Source organism: Bombina bombina, chromosome 12 (assembly GCF_027579735.1).
Source record: "Bombina bombina isolate aBomBom1 chromosome 12, aBomBom1.pri, whole genome shotgun sequence".
Lineage (NCBI taxonomy): Eukaryota > Metazoa > Chordata > Amphibia > Anura > Bombinatoridae > Bombina > Bombina bombina.
Window position 1 is genome coordinate 53,275,070 of NC_069510.1, and position 16,169 is coordinate 53,291,238.

The following is a 16,169-nucleotide window of genomic DNA, read 5'->3' on the forward strand; positions in this document are numbered from 1 at the left end:
GTCTAACCCTAACACTAACACCCCCCTAACTTAAATATAATTTTAATCTAACGAAATAAATTAACTCTTATTAAATAAATTATTCCTATTTAAAGCTAAATACTTACCTGTAAAATAAACCCTAATATAGCTACAATATAAATTATAATTATATTATAGCTATTTTAGGATTAATATTTATTTTACAGGCAACTTTGTATTTATTTTAACCAGGTACAATAGCTATTAAATAGTTAAGAACTATTTAATAGCTACCTAGTTAAAATAATAACAAATTTACCTGTAAAATAAATCCTAACCTAAGTTACAAATAAACCTAACACTACCCTATCAATAAAATAATTAAATAAACTACCTACAATTACCTACAATTAACCTAACACTACACTATCAATAAATTAATTAAACACAATTGCTACAAATAAATACAATTAAATAAACTAGCTAAAGTACAAAAATAAAAAAGAACTAAGTTACAGAAAATAAAAAAATATTTACAAACATAAGAAAAATATTACAACAATTTTAAACTAATTACACCTACTCTAAGCCCCCTAATAAAATAACAAAGCCCCCCAAAATAAAAAATTCCCTACCCTATTCTAAATTAAAAAAGTTACAAGCTCTTTTACCTTACCAGCCCTGAACAGGGCCCTTTGCGGGGCATGCCCCAAGAAGTTCAGCTCTTTTGCCTGTAAAAAAAAACATACAATACCCCCCCCCCCAACATTACAACCCACCACCCACATACCCCTAATCTAACCCAAACCCCCCTTAAATAAACCTAACACTAATCCCCTGAAGATCTTCCTACCTTGTCTTCACCATCCAGGTATCACCGATCGGTCCTGGCTCCGATATCTTCATCCAACCCAAGCGGGGGCTAGACATCCACTGAAGAAGTCCAGAAGAGGGTCCAAAGTCTTCCTCCTATCCGGCAAGAAGAGGACATCCGGACCGGCAAACATCTTCTCCAAGCGGCATCTTCTATCTTCTTCCATCCGGAGCGAAGCGGCAGGATCCTGAAGACCTCCAGCGCGGAACATCCATCCGGCCCGACGACTGATCGACGAATGACTGTTCCTTTAAGGGACGTCATCCAAGATGGCGTCCCTCGAATTCCGATTGGCTGATAGGATTCTATCAGCCAATCGGAATTAAGGTAGGAATTTTCTGATTGGCTGATGGAATCAGCCAATCAGAATCAAGTTCAATCCGATTGGCTGATCCAATCAGCCAATCAGATTGAGCTCGCATTCTATTGGCTGATCGGAACAGCCAATAGAATGCGAGCTCAATCTGATTGGCTGATTGGATCAGCCAATCGGATTGAACTTGATTCTGATTGGCTGATTCCATCAGCCAATCAGAAAATTCCTACCTTAATTCCGATTGGCTGATAGAATCCTATCAGCCAATCGGAATTCGAGGGACGCCATCTTGGATGACGTCCCTTAAAGGAACAGTCATTCGTCGATCAGTCGTCGGGCCGGATGGATGTTCCGCGCTGGAGGTCTTCAGGATCCTGCCGCTTCGCTCCGGATGGAAGAAGATAGAAGATGCCGCTTGGAGAAGATGTTTGCCGGTCCGGATGTCCTCTTCTTGCCGGATAGGAGGAAGACTTTGGACCCTCTTCTGGACTTCTTCAGTGGATGTCTAGCCCCCGCTTGGGTTGGATGAAGATATCGGAGCCAGGACCGATCGGTGATACCTGGATGGTGAAGACAAGGTAGGAAGATCTTCAGGGGATTAGTGTTAGGTTTATTTAAGGGGGGTTTGGGTTAGATTAGGGGTATGTGGGTGGTGGGTTGTAATGTTGGGGGGGGGGTATTGTATGTTTTTTTTTACAGGCAAAAGAGCTGAACTTCTTGGGGCATGCCCCGCAAAGGGCCCTGTTCAGGGCTGGTAAGGTAAAAGAGCTTGTAACTTTTTTAATTTAGAATAGGGTAGGGAATTTTTTATTTTGGGGGGCTTTGTTATTTTATTAGGGGGCTTAGAGTAGGTGTAATTAGTTTAAAATTGTTGTAATATTTTTCTTATGTTTGTAAATATTTTTTTATTTTCTGTAACTTAGTTCTTTTTTATTTTTGTACTTTAGCTAGTTTATTTAATTGTATTTATTTGTAGCAATTGTGTTTAATTAATTTATTGATAGTGTAGTGTTAGGTTAATTGTAGGTAATTGTAGGTAGTTTATTTAATTATTTTATTGATAGGGTAGTGTTAGGTTTATTTGTAACTTAGGTTAGGATTTATTTTACAGGTAAATTTGTTATTATTTTAACTAGGTAGCTATTAAATAGTTCTTAACTATTTAATAGCTATTGTACCTAGTTAAAATAAATACCAAGTTGCCTGTAAAATAAATATTAATCCTAAAATAGCTATAATATAATTATAATTTATATTGTAGCTATATTAGGGTTTATTTTACAGGTAAGTATTTAGCTTTAAATAGGAATAATTTATTTAATAAGAGTTAATTTATTTCGTTAGATTAAAATTATATTTAAGTTAGGGGGGTGTTAGTGTTAGGGTTAGACTTAGCTTTAGGGGTTAATACATTTATTAGAATAGCGGTGAGCTCCGATCGGAAGATTAGGGGTTAATAATTGAAGTTAAGTGTCGGCGATGTTAGGGAGGGCAGATTAGGGGTTAATACTATTTATTATAGGGTTAGTGAGGCGGATTAGGGCTTAATAACTTTATTATAGTAGCGCTCAGGTCCGCTCGGCAGATTAGGGGTTAATAAGTGTAGGCAGGTGTCGGCGACGTTGAGGGGGGCAGATTAGGGGTTAATAAATATAATATAGGGGTCGGCGGTGTTAGGGGCAGCAGATTAGGGGTACATAGGGATAACGTAGGTGGCGGCGCTTTGCGGTCGGAAGATTAGGGGTTAATTATTTTAAGTAGCTGGCGGCGATGTTGTGGGGGGCAGATTAGGGGTTAATAAATATAATATAGGGGTCGGCGGGGTTAGGGGCAGCAGATTAGGGGTACATAAGTATAACGTAGGTGGCGGTCGGCAGATTAGGGGTTAAAAATTTTAATCGAGTGGCGGCGATGTGGGGGGAGCTCGGTTTAGGGGTACATAGGTAGTTTATGGGTGTTAGTGTACTTTAGGGTACAGTAGTTAAGAGCTTTACAAACCGGCGTTAGCCCAGAAAGCTCTTAACTCCTGCTTTTTTTCTGCGGCTGGAGTTTTGTCGTTAGAGCTCTAACGCTCACTTCAGAAACGACTCTAAATACCGGAGTTAGGAAGATCCCATTGAAAAGATAGGATACGCAAATGGCGTAAGGGGATCTGCGGTATGGAAAAGTCGCGGCTGAAAAGTGAGCGTTAGACCCTTACCTACACGACTCTAAATACCGGCGGTAGCCTAAAACCAGCGTTAGGAGCCTCTAACGCTGGTTTTCACGGCTAACGCCAAACTCCAAATCTAGGTCATAGAAACCTAAATTAAAAACGAATAGTTATATAAATAGCATAAAACCATGTGGATCTGGGGGGTGGTTGAATACTTATTGAATTATCTACAATCAACTAAAAATTTTTTTTCAGAGAATAAATATATAATAGACACCAAAAAAGTGAATGAAAAATGTAAACCTGAGTATTCCCTCCTCTAAAATTGAACATTTACTTTTATTAAGCGTGCCCAATTTCACTTCTTTACTTGGAATCTGATGGTAGCGACCCATTAGATTTTGCTCCCTATTTGGAATAACACTATTTGTACCTTCTATAAGTAGGTGAAATACTAAACAAAAGTTTATACTGCATATATGGGTATACATTTTAAATGGAAAACATTTTTTTTAACTTTCTAGAAATGCAGCAAGATCTATATCTTTATTGAGACCATTTGGTGTTAATGTGTTCATAGTATGGATCCAAAATGTCTCTTTCTTTCTGAAGGCAATTGTTCTATTGCCTCCACGAATATGTGTTTTAACTTGTTCAATGATTGTTCCTTTTAACCAAGTGGGATCTTTGTTGTGAACCATTTTATAGTGGAGAGACAAATTATGTGATGTCTCCCCTGCAGTTATATTTGTCAGGTGTTCTAACAACCTCTTTTTATATGGTCTGCTCGTTCTACCTATGTATTGTAAATTACAGCTGCATTGTAGCATATATACTACAAAATCAGTTTTGCAGTTGCATAGGGTTTTGATGTTAAACTGTTTGGTTCCTTTCAATAATTTATTTATTGAAAGGAACCAAACAAAATAAAAAAGGCAATTACTCAACATGTAGTCTAGTTACCACATACAATGAGGGGGCCCAAGAAATAAATACAATTTTAAATAAACATTGGCACATTCTAAAAAAGGATGTGTTCCTAAAGGATGTAACGAAAGAAAATCCAAAAGTTATATATAAGAAAAATAAAAACTTAAAATCGGTTCTGGCTCCCAGCCAGTTAAAAAACAATAAATTGACCCATTCAAATTGGCTAGGGAAACAATCAATTGTTTTTTCAAATGCAATCGAAAAAGCTGCGAAGCATGTATCCTTCATTTAAATGGACCTAAGCCGACAAAAAAATTTAAATCTAACAACACAGGCAAAGAGTTTAACATCAAAACCTATATGCTACATATAAAAATGTAAATCTAACAACACAGTCAAAGAGTTTAACATCAAAACCTAACCTTATATGCTACAATGCAGCTGTAATTTACAATACATAGGTAGAACAACCAGACCATATAAAAAGAGGTTGTTAGAACACCTGACAAATATAACTGCAGGGGAGACATCACATAATTTGTCTCTCCACTATAAAATGGTTCACAACAAAGATCCCACTTGCTTAAAAGGAACAATCATTGAACACGTTAAAACACATATTCGTGGAGGCAATAGAACAATTGCCCTCAGAAAGAAAGAGACATTTTGGATTCATACAATGAACACATTAACACCAAATGGTCTCAATAAAGATATAGATCTTGCTGCATTTCTAGAAAGTTAAAAAAAATGTTTTCCATTTAAAATGTATACCCATATATGCAATATAAACTTTTGTTTAGTATTTCACCTACTTATAGAAGGTACAAATAGTGTTATCCCAAATAGGGAGCAAAATCTAATGGGTCGCTACCATCAGATTCCAAGTAAAGAAGTGAAATTGGGCACGCTTAATAAAAGTACATGTTCAATTTTAGAGGAGGGAATACTCAGGTTTACATTTTTCAATAACTTTTTTGGTGTCTATTATATATTTATTCTCTGAAATTTTTTTTTTAGTTGATTGGAGATAATTCAATAAATATTCAACCACCCCCCAGATCCACATGGTTATATGCTATTTATATAACTATTCGTTTTTTAATTTAGGTTTCTATATGTTTTAAATATAACCATTAATAACATGAATATTTTAAGTACGCTACAAGTTTTATATATATTTTATCTCCCCTCCACATGATGTGTATTTTTAGGTTGTATATGCATTCTATATTTTAGGAGCGTGAATAAGCTCCAAATGTATTATTGAGTATATATTTGGTTTGATGTTTTCAGAAATTGATAACAATGAGTAAATCTCTAAACAAAGAACGTGGTTCATATATATACAAGAAACACCCCAATCAAATACAATATTGAGTTTTTGTTAATTCCCCAAGATGTTGTCTTGTTCTTCATGTATTTTCTTCTATATGCATTTTCTTTTTCATATGAGGTTTCAATTTGTTTTAAATACCACATTTACATGAATTATAGGTATTTATGGGATTTTATAATAATGCAAAGCACCTTTGTTACAATGTTTTTCTGTATAGAAAAATAGCCATTCTAAGAACACCAAATGGCAGCAATTGGATCACATTGTGTATCTCTAGATATAGTTACTGTTTCAGAATTGTTAACGATGTGCTTCCTCTTTTAAATTCTACTCCCGGTCTATAATGAAACGACCCATGCACACACCTCCGACTTTGAACCAATGATATTGCTTCTTAGAAATATCAGGAGAGGTGTGTGTTTTTTGCCCAATCAGTGTGCGGATTGGAAACAGGGCTAAAAACCTGCGAGAAACAAACCAGAATTTAAAGATCAGCCGTGCAGTACACATTCAGTCTCTGAGGAAGAAGGAATCATCTGAAAACCTTTGAAACACGTTAGACAAAAAGAAACAAACCGGACTGATTTGATACCGGAAACCCCGGTATATCTTTACCTATTCAAGACTTTTGCTTTCATCTTAGGAGAGAGCGTAACTTTTTAGTGTAAAGCAGAGAAGAATTGTGCCTCTGCATTCACTACTTTTTAACAGCTTTGTCAAATACCTCATAGCTTTGAGGATATTAAATGTAAGCAGGCATTTGTGAGAGAGTGTGTTTAGCAATAAAATATGTGTTTTTAAAAAACAATATCACACTATTTGAGCCTTTTTTTCCCTATATATATGCGGTTGGAGATCCTGTCATATTTCGGGAGGAACTATACTTAAAGAGGCCGAGGAAGTATCGATTGCAAACCCACTGAAGTTTCTCTCACACCCCAAAGAGGAAAGCTGAGTGCCACAAGAGGAATCCTCTGCTGTGCGGATCACTTACCTCATATGATTGAGGTTTGTTCTTGTAAGTTTGCACTTTACATATATTCACCGCTAATTGTGGAGTATTCCGTTTCAGCAACCGGATATATAAATGCACTATATTAATGCACTGTGCTATTTGTTTTTACTCTAATATCTCTATGTGTTTATTCATATGAATAACGTGTATATAATCATTTGTTCATTGTGGTTTATATTCTGACATCTAGTCTTCCACCTTTTACCATATATATTATCTCTGAGCAACCAGCCCTATTTTATGTCCACTTTTTGACCTCTTGTTTTACCATATTCCACTGGTGGGTGTTTTTTGAGGGAGAGGGGGAATTTTTCCCTTTTCTTGTCTCAGGTTTCACCCTCCTTAAAGGGACAGCTGCTCAAAGGTTGGTTTTTGTTGATTGGGATTTTCTGCCTCCTAGTCTACTTTTACACGTATACCTTTATACGTATATATATATTTTTCCTGCTCACGTCTCTAGCGCGCTTTCCATTGCTCGCTTCTAGTCCTATATATATATATATATATATATATATATATATATATATATATATATATATATATATGTGTGTGTGTGTGTGTGTGTGTGTGCTATGTCAGGAATATTTTGCAAACATATTTACATGTCCCTAAATTCTTCTTTTTTGTTTTAAACAATGTTGTCTTTCATATCTCTGTGTTTATTTATACCACTATATGTATATAGTGTAAATATATAATTATTCTGAGCAAGAATAATTGTGAATATAACGTAATCAGGGTATCATATATATTTTTTGCAAACAGTGTATATTTTAAGAGTTGAGCCAGTTTTCTTTCTGCACCTGTGTATCACTTCCTGATTGCAGTCTAGTTTTAAACACCACTCCTACACAGGTGTTAAAAAATGGGCTGGCATTTAAGATGACATTTTTTAATGAAAATGAAATTCAAGAGAAGGAAGAAAACACTGAAAATAGGGTGACATTAAAGAGGTGATTTTTAATTTCTGCTGTATCTGGTTCATGACAGTTTAATGTTAGGTAGACTATCCGTTTGAGCTTTCAATTTAAAGGGACATGAAACCCAATTTTTTTTTTCATGATTTAGAAAGAGCAAGCAGTTTTAAACAACTTTCTAATTTACTTCTATTATCAAATGTGCCTCATTCACTTGATATTCTTAGATGAAAAGCATATCTAGATAGGCCCAGTAGCTGCTGATTGGTTGCTGCACATAGATGCCTCCTGTGATTGGCTCTCCCATGTGCATTGCTCTTTCTTCAACAAAGGATATCTAAAAAATGAAGCAAATTAGATAATAGAAGTAAATTGGAAAGTTGTTTAAAATTGTATTCTCTATCTGAATCATGAAAGAAAAAATTTGGGTTTAGTGTCCCTTCAACATTGTATTGAATAAAACATCATTCAATTATTAAAATCATTGTCAAAAATATTACACTGTGTGTCCTAATCTCAGCACCAATGTTTATCTTTAATACTAATTTCACATATACATACTTTCAAAGTATAATACACAATGTAACAAATGGCACTTACAAGTGTTTAGAGCAATTTGATTCGTTAGTGATAGTAGAAAATGTATATTTAAATCAGATTGACTGATTTCATTAAAGTGATGGTAAACTCTCCCCTTTATAAAATCAGATCTGGAATGTAAGCGCTATTTTAGATGAGGTTTAATTCATTAGCTGTAATGAAGATGCAGTATAACTTAGTTATTAATATAGATATGAAATTCAAATACTGCATGCTCCTCCGCCCACTTCAAAAGTAAACTTTTCTGTGAGCTAACAGATTGAATTGTTGTCCAATCAGCGCTCTCCCCATCTGGCACTTTTGTTGTAGCTAGAGCATTGATTGGAGAGTAATTCAATCATTTAGCTGACAGGAAAATTGACTTTTGAAGTGGGTGGTGTAACGTGGGGTATTTGAATTTCATATCTATATTAATAACTAAGTTATAGCGCATCTTCATTACACATGATGAATAAAACCCCATCTAAAATAGCGCTTACATTCCAGATCTGATTTTAAAAAGGGGAGAGTTTACCATCACTTTAAGCATGTGATTATGCATTTCCCAATAAAAAGTGGTGGAAAATATTACTAGTTTGTGGGTTGTTTAGAAATTTGAGTATTGCGTCAAATTTGGTGCGAAGTGGAGAGTGGGACTTGTATTCCATGCATTAAACATGGTGCAAATAGATTTATCAAAAAAGGAAGTTAGCTATATTATATTATGTAATGTTTTTATTTCATTTGTATCCCTATATCTACTAGTGCTGTTGCCATGCAGGCATTGCCTGTCATTATAGGTGGTTTAGTCATTATAAACTTACATGCCAGGCTAAAATGATGGAAAAACAAATAAGAATAAACCAAAGATTTTTAAAAATGCTTTTGAAATTAATCTGTTCCTTGAAATTACATGTGATTATAATATTGTTATTTAACATATTATTTAGATACTGAACATGCTTCTTTGTTGGCGCCTGTTGCTGGTTCATGAATGCAGTAATATCCCATTGCTTTATAGCATTCGCGAGCTGAAAGGTGTGAAAGGAGCGAATGTTCAGTCTGACTGTTCTATGTTGACGCCGTGATAACTACGCCGTATCTTGACGCAGAATTCCAACGTATTCACAGTTGAAGCTTTAAAAAATCTGCCCCTATGAATTACATAGAGGTGACTTCTTTGAGCTATATAACAAATGTAAGAGTAAAAACTCCATTCAAGACTAGCATGTTGATTACATAAACGTATTTGTGTGCGCACAAGGTGAATATGTTTGGATCATTGTTCACGCACTTGAAATAAATCTCTATAAATGTGTTGTAATATTTTTTACCGCATTTTATTATGTTAATTTTGTAATATTGGCATCCACAATGTAATCAAATTATTCTAAGGTATTGCCCAATCTCTGTCTAAACAGTAGTTTGTTTGCAAGCTATATTGCCTCTGCCATGTTTAACACGTAATCATAAGGCGAGCACACGTTTATGTAGTAGTCTCCAACATGACGTTTGCTCAGTGTACTAGTTTCAGTAGCAGTTTTCTGATGTTGCAGGGTGTGCATATGGTAACATGCATTGCGCCCCAGGACAGCACACGTATATTGAGGCTGGAGATGACTATTCCTGTTCCCCTCTGCAGCATGTATAAGTCATAAGGGTCCATAAAAATATGGCCGAGGTGTCAACCCTAGGCTCACTCCAGCGATCATTGTAAACTGTGCTAAAGATGTAAATCAAATTAAAGTGACTGTTGTCCTTTCTTGTGTGATCCTACAATTACATTTTGTATATGCATATAATAAATGTGTTAATATGCAGTTGTTCTAAGTGTTTTTTCCAATACATTAATGGTTGTCGCCATTTTAATTAATTAGTCTGTTTTAATTTAAAAAAAACATGTTCATATCTCCAGGCAGGTAACGGAAACAATATAGTATACAGCGCCAAAAGAGTATACACACAAGTTCACCTAAGTGTAAACAATTACCTAACCTAATCATTTAAAAATGTGCAAGGAGAGTATCAAAGGAGCACCAAAAATTGGCTAAAGTGTGTAAACAGGGAATTAAAACAGGGAATTAAATTTGAATTGCAAAAAATTAGATAGTAAAAAAGTAATGCTTATTTAATAAACAACATTACACAACAATATTAAAAAGTACAATCTAAAACAGAATATGTAGGTATGAGAACAGTTTAAATCAATGACCAGTGATCACTTGGTATAAGAAAAGTCACCCAGATAGGGTGTGTGCACAAAAAGGATGGTTCTACAATAGCACAAGAAAAAGAAAAAAAGAGAGAGAGAGAGAGATATGCAAATGAGGTTCACAATGACACACTTTTTTACTTCAAGTCTGCAACCTTATTTGCATATCCAACCCAGAATCCTTTGCTGCATTGGAAACAATGTAATTCAGAGGTTTTATGTGTCCTGTCTAGATTTGTTATTCTCTAAATTTTGTGCGTAGTGGAGGATTTTAAACTCACTTTTTGCTTCCCCCTACTTTTAAATGTTGTTATATATATATATATATATATATATATATACACTCATACATACATATACACACTCACTCATACATGCATGCATATATATATATACTGCAAAAAACAATAATATTTACTGAGTACCACCACCTCTGACATCTCATGACAGCTAATATCTATCTATCTATCTATCTATCTATCTATCTCTAAAAGAGCCATAAAATTATTGTATACAGAGTACTTCTTGGGATAAGCAAGCAGGAATACTTGTCTAGATTTGCTAATTTTCTATACAATAATTCTATGGCTCTTACTTTTATGAAATGGAAGATTTTAATCTTGCTTTTATCTTCGCCATATTAAGCCCCCACACAGAAAAAAATTATTTCACCCAGCATTTTTTTTAGAAGGAACATGAATTGTGATCAACCCCTAATTTAGCAGAATAAAACATATTAGTCACCTTACACTTCTTTCAAAGTGATACCCTACTCCTCCAGTTTTGCTTTAGGCTTAAAGTTTACAGACTCAGTATTCTGGTTTCAGTTTACTCTCCCCTCTCTGGCTGCCAATTAAGCACAATAATGAGCTGTCAATCCTAATTACATCACTTTGAAAGAGATTTAATTCTTCTCCTTCTTTGGAAGACTAAGATGTATATGTGTTCTCAATTGTTCTCTGCATGAATACCCTAAGTAAATGGGCTGGAACAAAGGGTGGGGCATATGTTGGTTTATCTGCCGGAGAATTCTTGGAATATGAGAGTTTGGGTGAGGAATCATTACCCAGATGAGCACGCTATGGCAAAGCCTCCTGAGGCAACATTGAATGAGTTGTGTTCACCTCATTGCCAGAGGCTAAAGCTGTTACCAAACTGATAATTATTTTAGGAATTTGAAAGATTGTTGCATAGAAACAATACAAATTTAAATGTCTTTGCAGACAAAGTAGTATCATTTTATAGCTCATATAGCAGGCCCTGTCTGTATCTATGAAACAGAGAAGTTAAATGATACTTTATCATATGGTGACTAAAATGTTACCATCAAAGGGCCATGCTATGGAGGCCTTAAACAGAGCTCCGTCACAAATAGCTGTAAGCTTCACTGGAGAAAACTTTATTGCCTTAGGTCAGTTTTACAGCCCCAACTTAAAGGGACAGACTGCTTGAAAATGTTTATTGTTTAAAAAGATAGATAATCCCTTTATTACCCATTCCCCAGTTTTGCACAACCAACACAGTTATATTAATATACATTTTACCTCTGTGATTATCTTGTATCTAAGCCTATGCAGACTGCCCCCTTATCCCCTTATCTAAGTTGTTTTGACAGACTTACATTTTAGCCAATCAGGGCTGACTCGAATAACTCCACAGGAGTGAGCACAATGTCATCTATATTAGTGCTAACACATTCGCCCCATAAACTTCAATATAGTACATTATGTAAAAAAAAATAACACATCGCTCGCATGCTTACCTGACACCGCATTAGACCTACAGCGCTAAAACTCGAAAGTAGTTATGCATATTTTACATTCCAATGTTCTTCACATAGAAGAAAATTTTCTTTTTATTTTTGTATCCTATATCTGTATGTATATATATATATATATATATATATATATATATATATACAAACAAAAAGGTATTAGCGCACATCCATTTTTAAAAGCACAACATATTTTTTGAACTGCTGCAAAAAATTGCCTGCAAAACAAATACTGGGGCCCATTTATCAAGCTCCATATGGAGCTTGAGGGCCCGTGTTTCTGGCAAGCCTGCACCAGTTATGAAGCATAACCTGTCCGTCTGCTCTGAACAGGCGGACAGACATCACCACAATTCACTAAAAAAGGGGGGGTAGTAAGGGCGCTGGAAGCTAAAGATCTTAGGGGTATTTGGTGTGTATCGTTATACTGCTATAATTGCAATATTAATTGTAGTGTATTAAGTGTTAACAGATAAATCCCAAGTGATTCTACACATACACTCTTAACTTGCGTTAAAAAACTTATGTTTAATAAAAATAAATTTATCACATTATACATAGACACTTATATGGAACAATTGTTAGAGACGTCTCTCTATTATATTGGGGATCCAACCAACAACATCAAAAATCAATGAAAATACACAATCGTATTTTTTAAAAATCGTAAAGTATATAAAATGTATCAGTATTTGGCAATTTTTACAATGTTAAAAATTAAGGAAACCTTGTATATAAAAACAGTGTTGAATAGACTTTGCTATATCCTTATCTAGGAAAGTTCCTCTCCAATTGGTAAGGTATAGTGGTGGCTAAGATGTTTATAGTATTAAAGCGGTGCTGTGAGAAAATTATTATAAACGACACTGTGGTGCCTCTAAGTCCAGAGAGTCTTAAATTCAGGGTATTATATAAGCGTCCTGCATATACAGTGTTTTCAAGCAATATTTATTGATCTTCTTGTGGTAACATACCTCTCTGTTTCGGTATCCAAAGCCGTGAGGTGTGCTGTGTCTCTTCCGCAGCTAGTCTCTGTCCTGTGAAGCCGGCGTCTGACGTCACACCCGGTTATCCACAGAAGCCGCCCACAGGTGTCAATCACTCTCCTGGAGATACTCTTAGGTAGTTACCACTTTGTAGCTATTATCTTGCTCAAATAAAATGTCATCAGATGCCGCCAGTATTGGCGATCCTTAGGACAAGTCCCTTATCTTGTAGTAACCTGCTCTTAGTGCTCAGGCACGCAGGTTATATTCATCCGACAAGGTATTCTGTTACCAGGAACAGTTCCAATTTTTTGTATAAAAATCAACCCGGGTTGTCAAATATTGGTAGAACTCTGGTGCAAGGTCCTCTCACTTCAACGCGTTTCACTCCCTTGTGGAGCTTTATCAAGAATGACCTAAGACCATTATGCACCTTTCTTTTAAAGGGACAGTCCTTTTCTTATTGGCTGAATTGCAAATCTTGCAGTTAAGATGGACTGTTATAATATGTGTTGGCTTCTTCATCTTTTAAGGTGGATTTTTTCTTCTTTCTTTCCCTGTGCACCCTCTTCAACACTACTAAATGCACCCAATTCAATGTTTCGTTCTTTTAGGTTTTATCAACATTTGCAAGGCTTTATCACCACAATTCAACCCGATCGAGTATGATCAGGTTGATTGACACCCCCTGACAGAGGTTGATTGACACCAATCTGCAGGGGGCGGCGTTGCACCAGCAGCTCACAAGAGCTGCTGGTGCAATGCTGAATACGGAGAGCGTATTGCTCTCCGCATTCAGCGAGGTCTGTTGGACCTGATCCGCAATATCGGATCAGGTCCGACAGACCTTTGTTAAATAGGGGCCCAAGAGTCAACTATTCTTTTTAAATAAAATTGAGATCTTAGTCACACAATATGGCCATATTCTGCTTAGCCAGTCACCAACTTACAAGGTGCACCAATATAGACTGGTCCTAACACTACAGTCCTTTGCCTCAGAGGGCTGAATCATTCCTGCTTTTAATCTTCATAATAGAATGAGACTCCCTGGCTTAATATTCGAATCACAACTCTATTACGCTGTCATGAGCACACCTGATCTAGGGTGGGGTGCTTTAACCAATGGGAGCTGGTCAATCTCCCTGATTATGTTTTAATACATTTACAGAATTTGGTTTAGCACACCTTACAAAAAGTTTATATTACACATCTTTGGGAGTGCTGCCAATATGACCTAGTCAATACACAAACAAAAAGGTAATAGCGCACATACTATACTAGTATAATAGAGTTGTGAATATTAAGCCAGGGAGTCTCATTCTATTATGAAGAGTAAAAGCAGGAATGATTCAGCCCTCTGTGGCAAAAGAACTGTAGTGTTAGGACCAGTCTATATTGGGGCACCTTGTAAGTTGGTGACTGGCTAAGCAGAATATGGCCATATGTTGTGACTAAGATCCCCATTTTATTTAAAAAGAATAGTTGACTCTTGGGGGCCTATTTATCAAAGGTCTTGCGGACCTGATCTGACAGTGCAGATCAGGTCTGCAAGACCTCGCTAAATGCGGAGAGCAATACGCTCTCCGCATTTAACATTGCACCAGCAGCTCACAAGAGCCCCCTGCTGACTCGTGGTCAATCGGCCGCCAGCAGGGAGGTGTCAATCAACCCGATCGTACTCGATCGGGTTGATTTCCGGTGATTCCTGTCCGCCTCATCAGAGCAGGCAGACAGGGTTATGGAGCAGCGGTCTAAAGACTCACCAGAAACACGGGCCCACAAGTTTGGAGCTTGATAAATGGGCCCCTTGCTGTGTTTTGAAAATGGATGTGCACTAATACCTTTTTGTTTGTGTATTGACTAGGTCATATTGGTAGCTCTCCCAAAGATGTGTATATAAACTTTTTGTAAGGTGTGCTAAACCAAATTTTGTAAATATATATATATATAATGTGTGTGTGTGTAAATATATATATATAATGTGTGTGTGTGTAAATATATATATATATATATAATGTGTGTGTGTGTAAATATATATATATATAATGTGTGTGTGTGTAAATATATACAGGTATAGATATATACAGATATATATTGTAATATATATTTAAAAATACAAAGAGCATTTTATACTATGTAAATAACATTGGAATGTAAAATATGTACAGCACATTCATTGTAAAACACATTTTAATATATATATATATATATATATATATATATATATATATATATATACATATATATAGATCAGTAGAAGAAAGTGCACTCCTAAGGACTTACTTGTAGATCCACTTTATTTGTGAACGTTTTCGAGCCAAACTATCTCGTCCTCAGACAAACAGAAAAACAATTGCATTTCCCACCAAGACTTAAATACCCAGTAACCAGAACGTGCACGTTCTACACGTTTGCCACGCCCCCCGGGGGAGGAATAGTCAGCTGTGTCAGCGTGACATCAGGCTAGTAAACAAATAGTGATATAAAAACATGTTTTTATATCACTATTTGTTTACTAGCCTGATGTCACGCTGGGTATTTAAGTCTTGGTGGTGGGAAATGCAATTGTTATTTTTCTGTTTTGTCTGAGGATGAGCTAGTTTGGCTCGAAAACGTTCACAAATAAAGTGGATCTACAAGTAAGTCCTTAGGAGTGCACTTTCTTCTACTCATCTATACATATTGTTTGTTGCACCCAAGGCTACTCACCAGAATGTTAGGAGTGCACTTTGTCCGCAAATTTATATATATATATATATATATATATATATATATATATATATATATATATACTGTAGATACACATAAAAATACATAAATATACACACAGATATACACAAAATATATACAGTAAATACACACACATATAGATATATTTACACCCATTCATATATTTAGTAATATATGTATACAATATAGCCCTTTGCATTTAAATACCTTGTCATACACCATATAACTTTTAACTCTTATAAAATATTTTATTAATATTTATATGAATAATTTATATATATAAGTGTATTTTATTGTATTTATTTTGTGTTTGGTGCACATTTTTCTATAACAATTACCGTTTAGCAAGGTCTTCAGTCGCGCTAACCAGACGAGCACAAA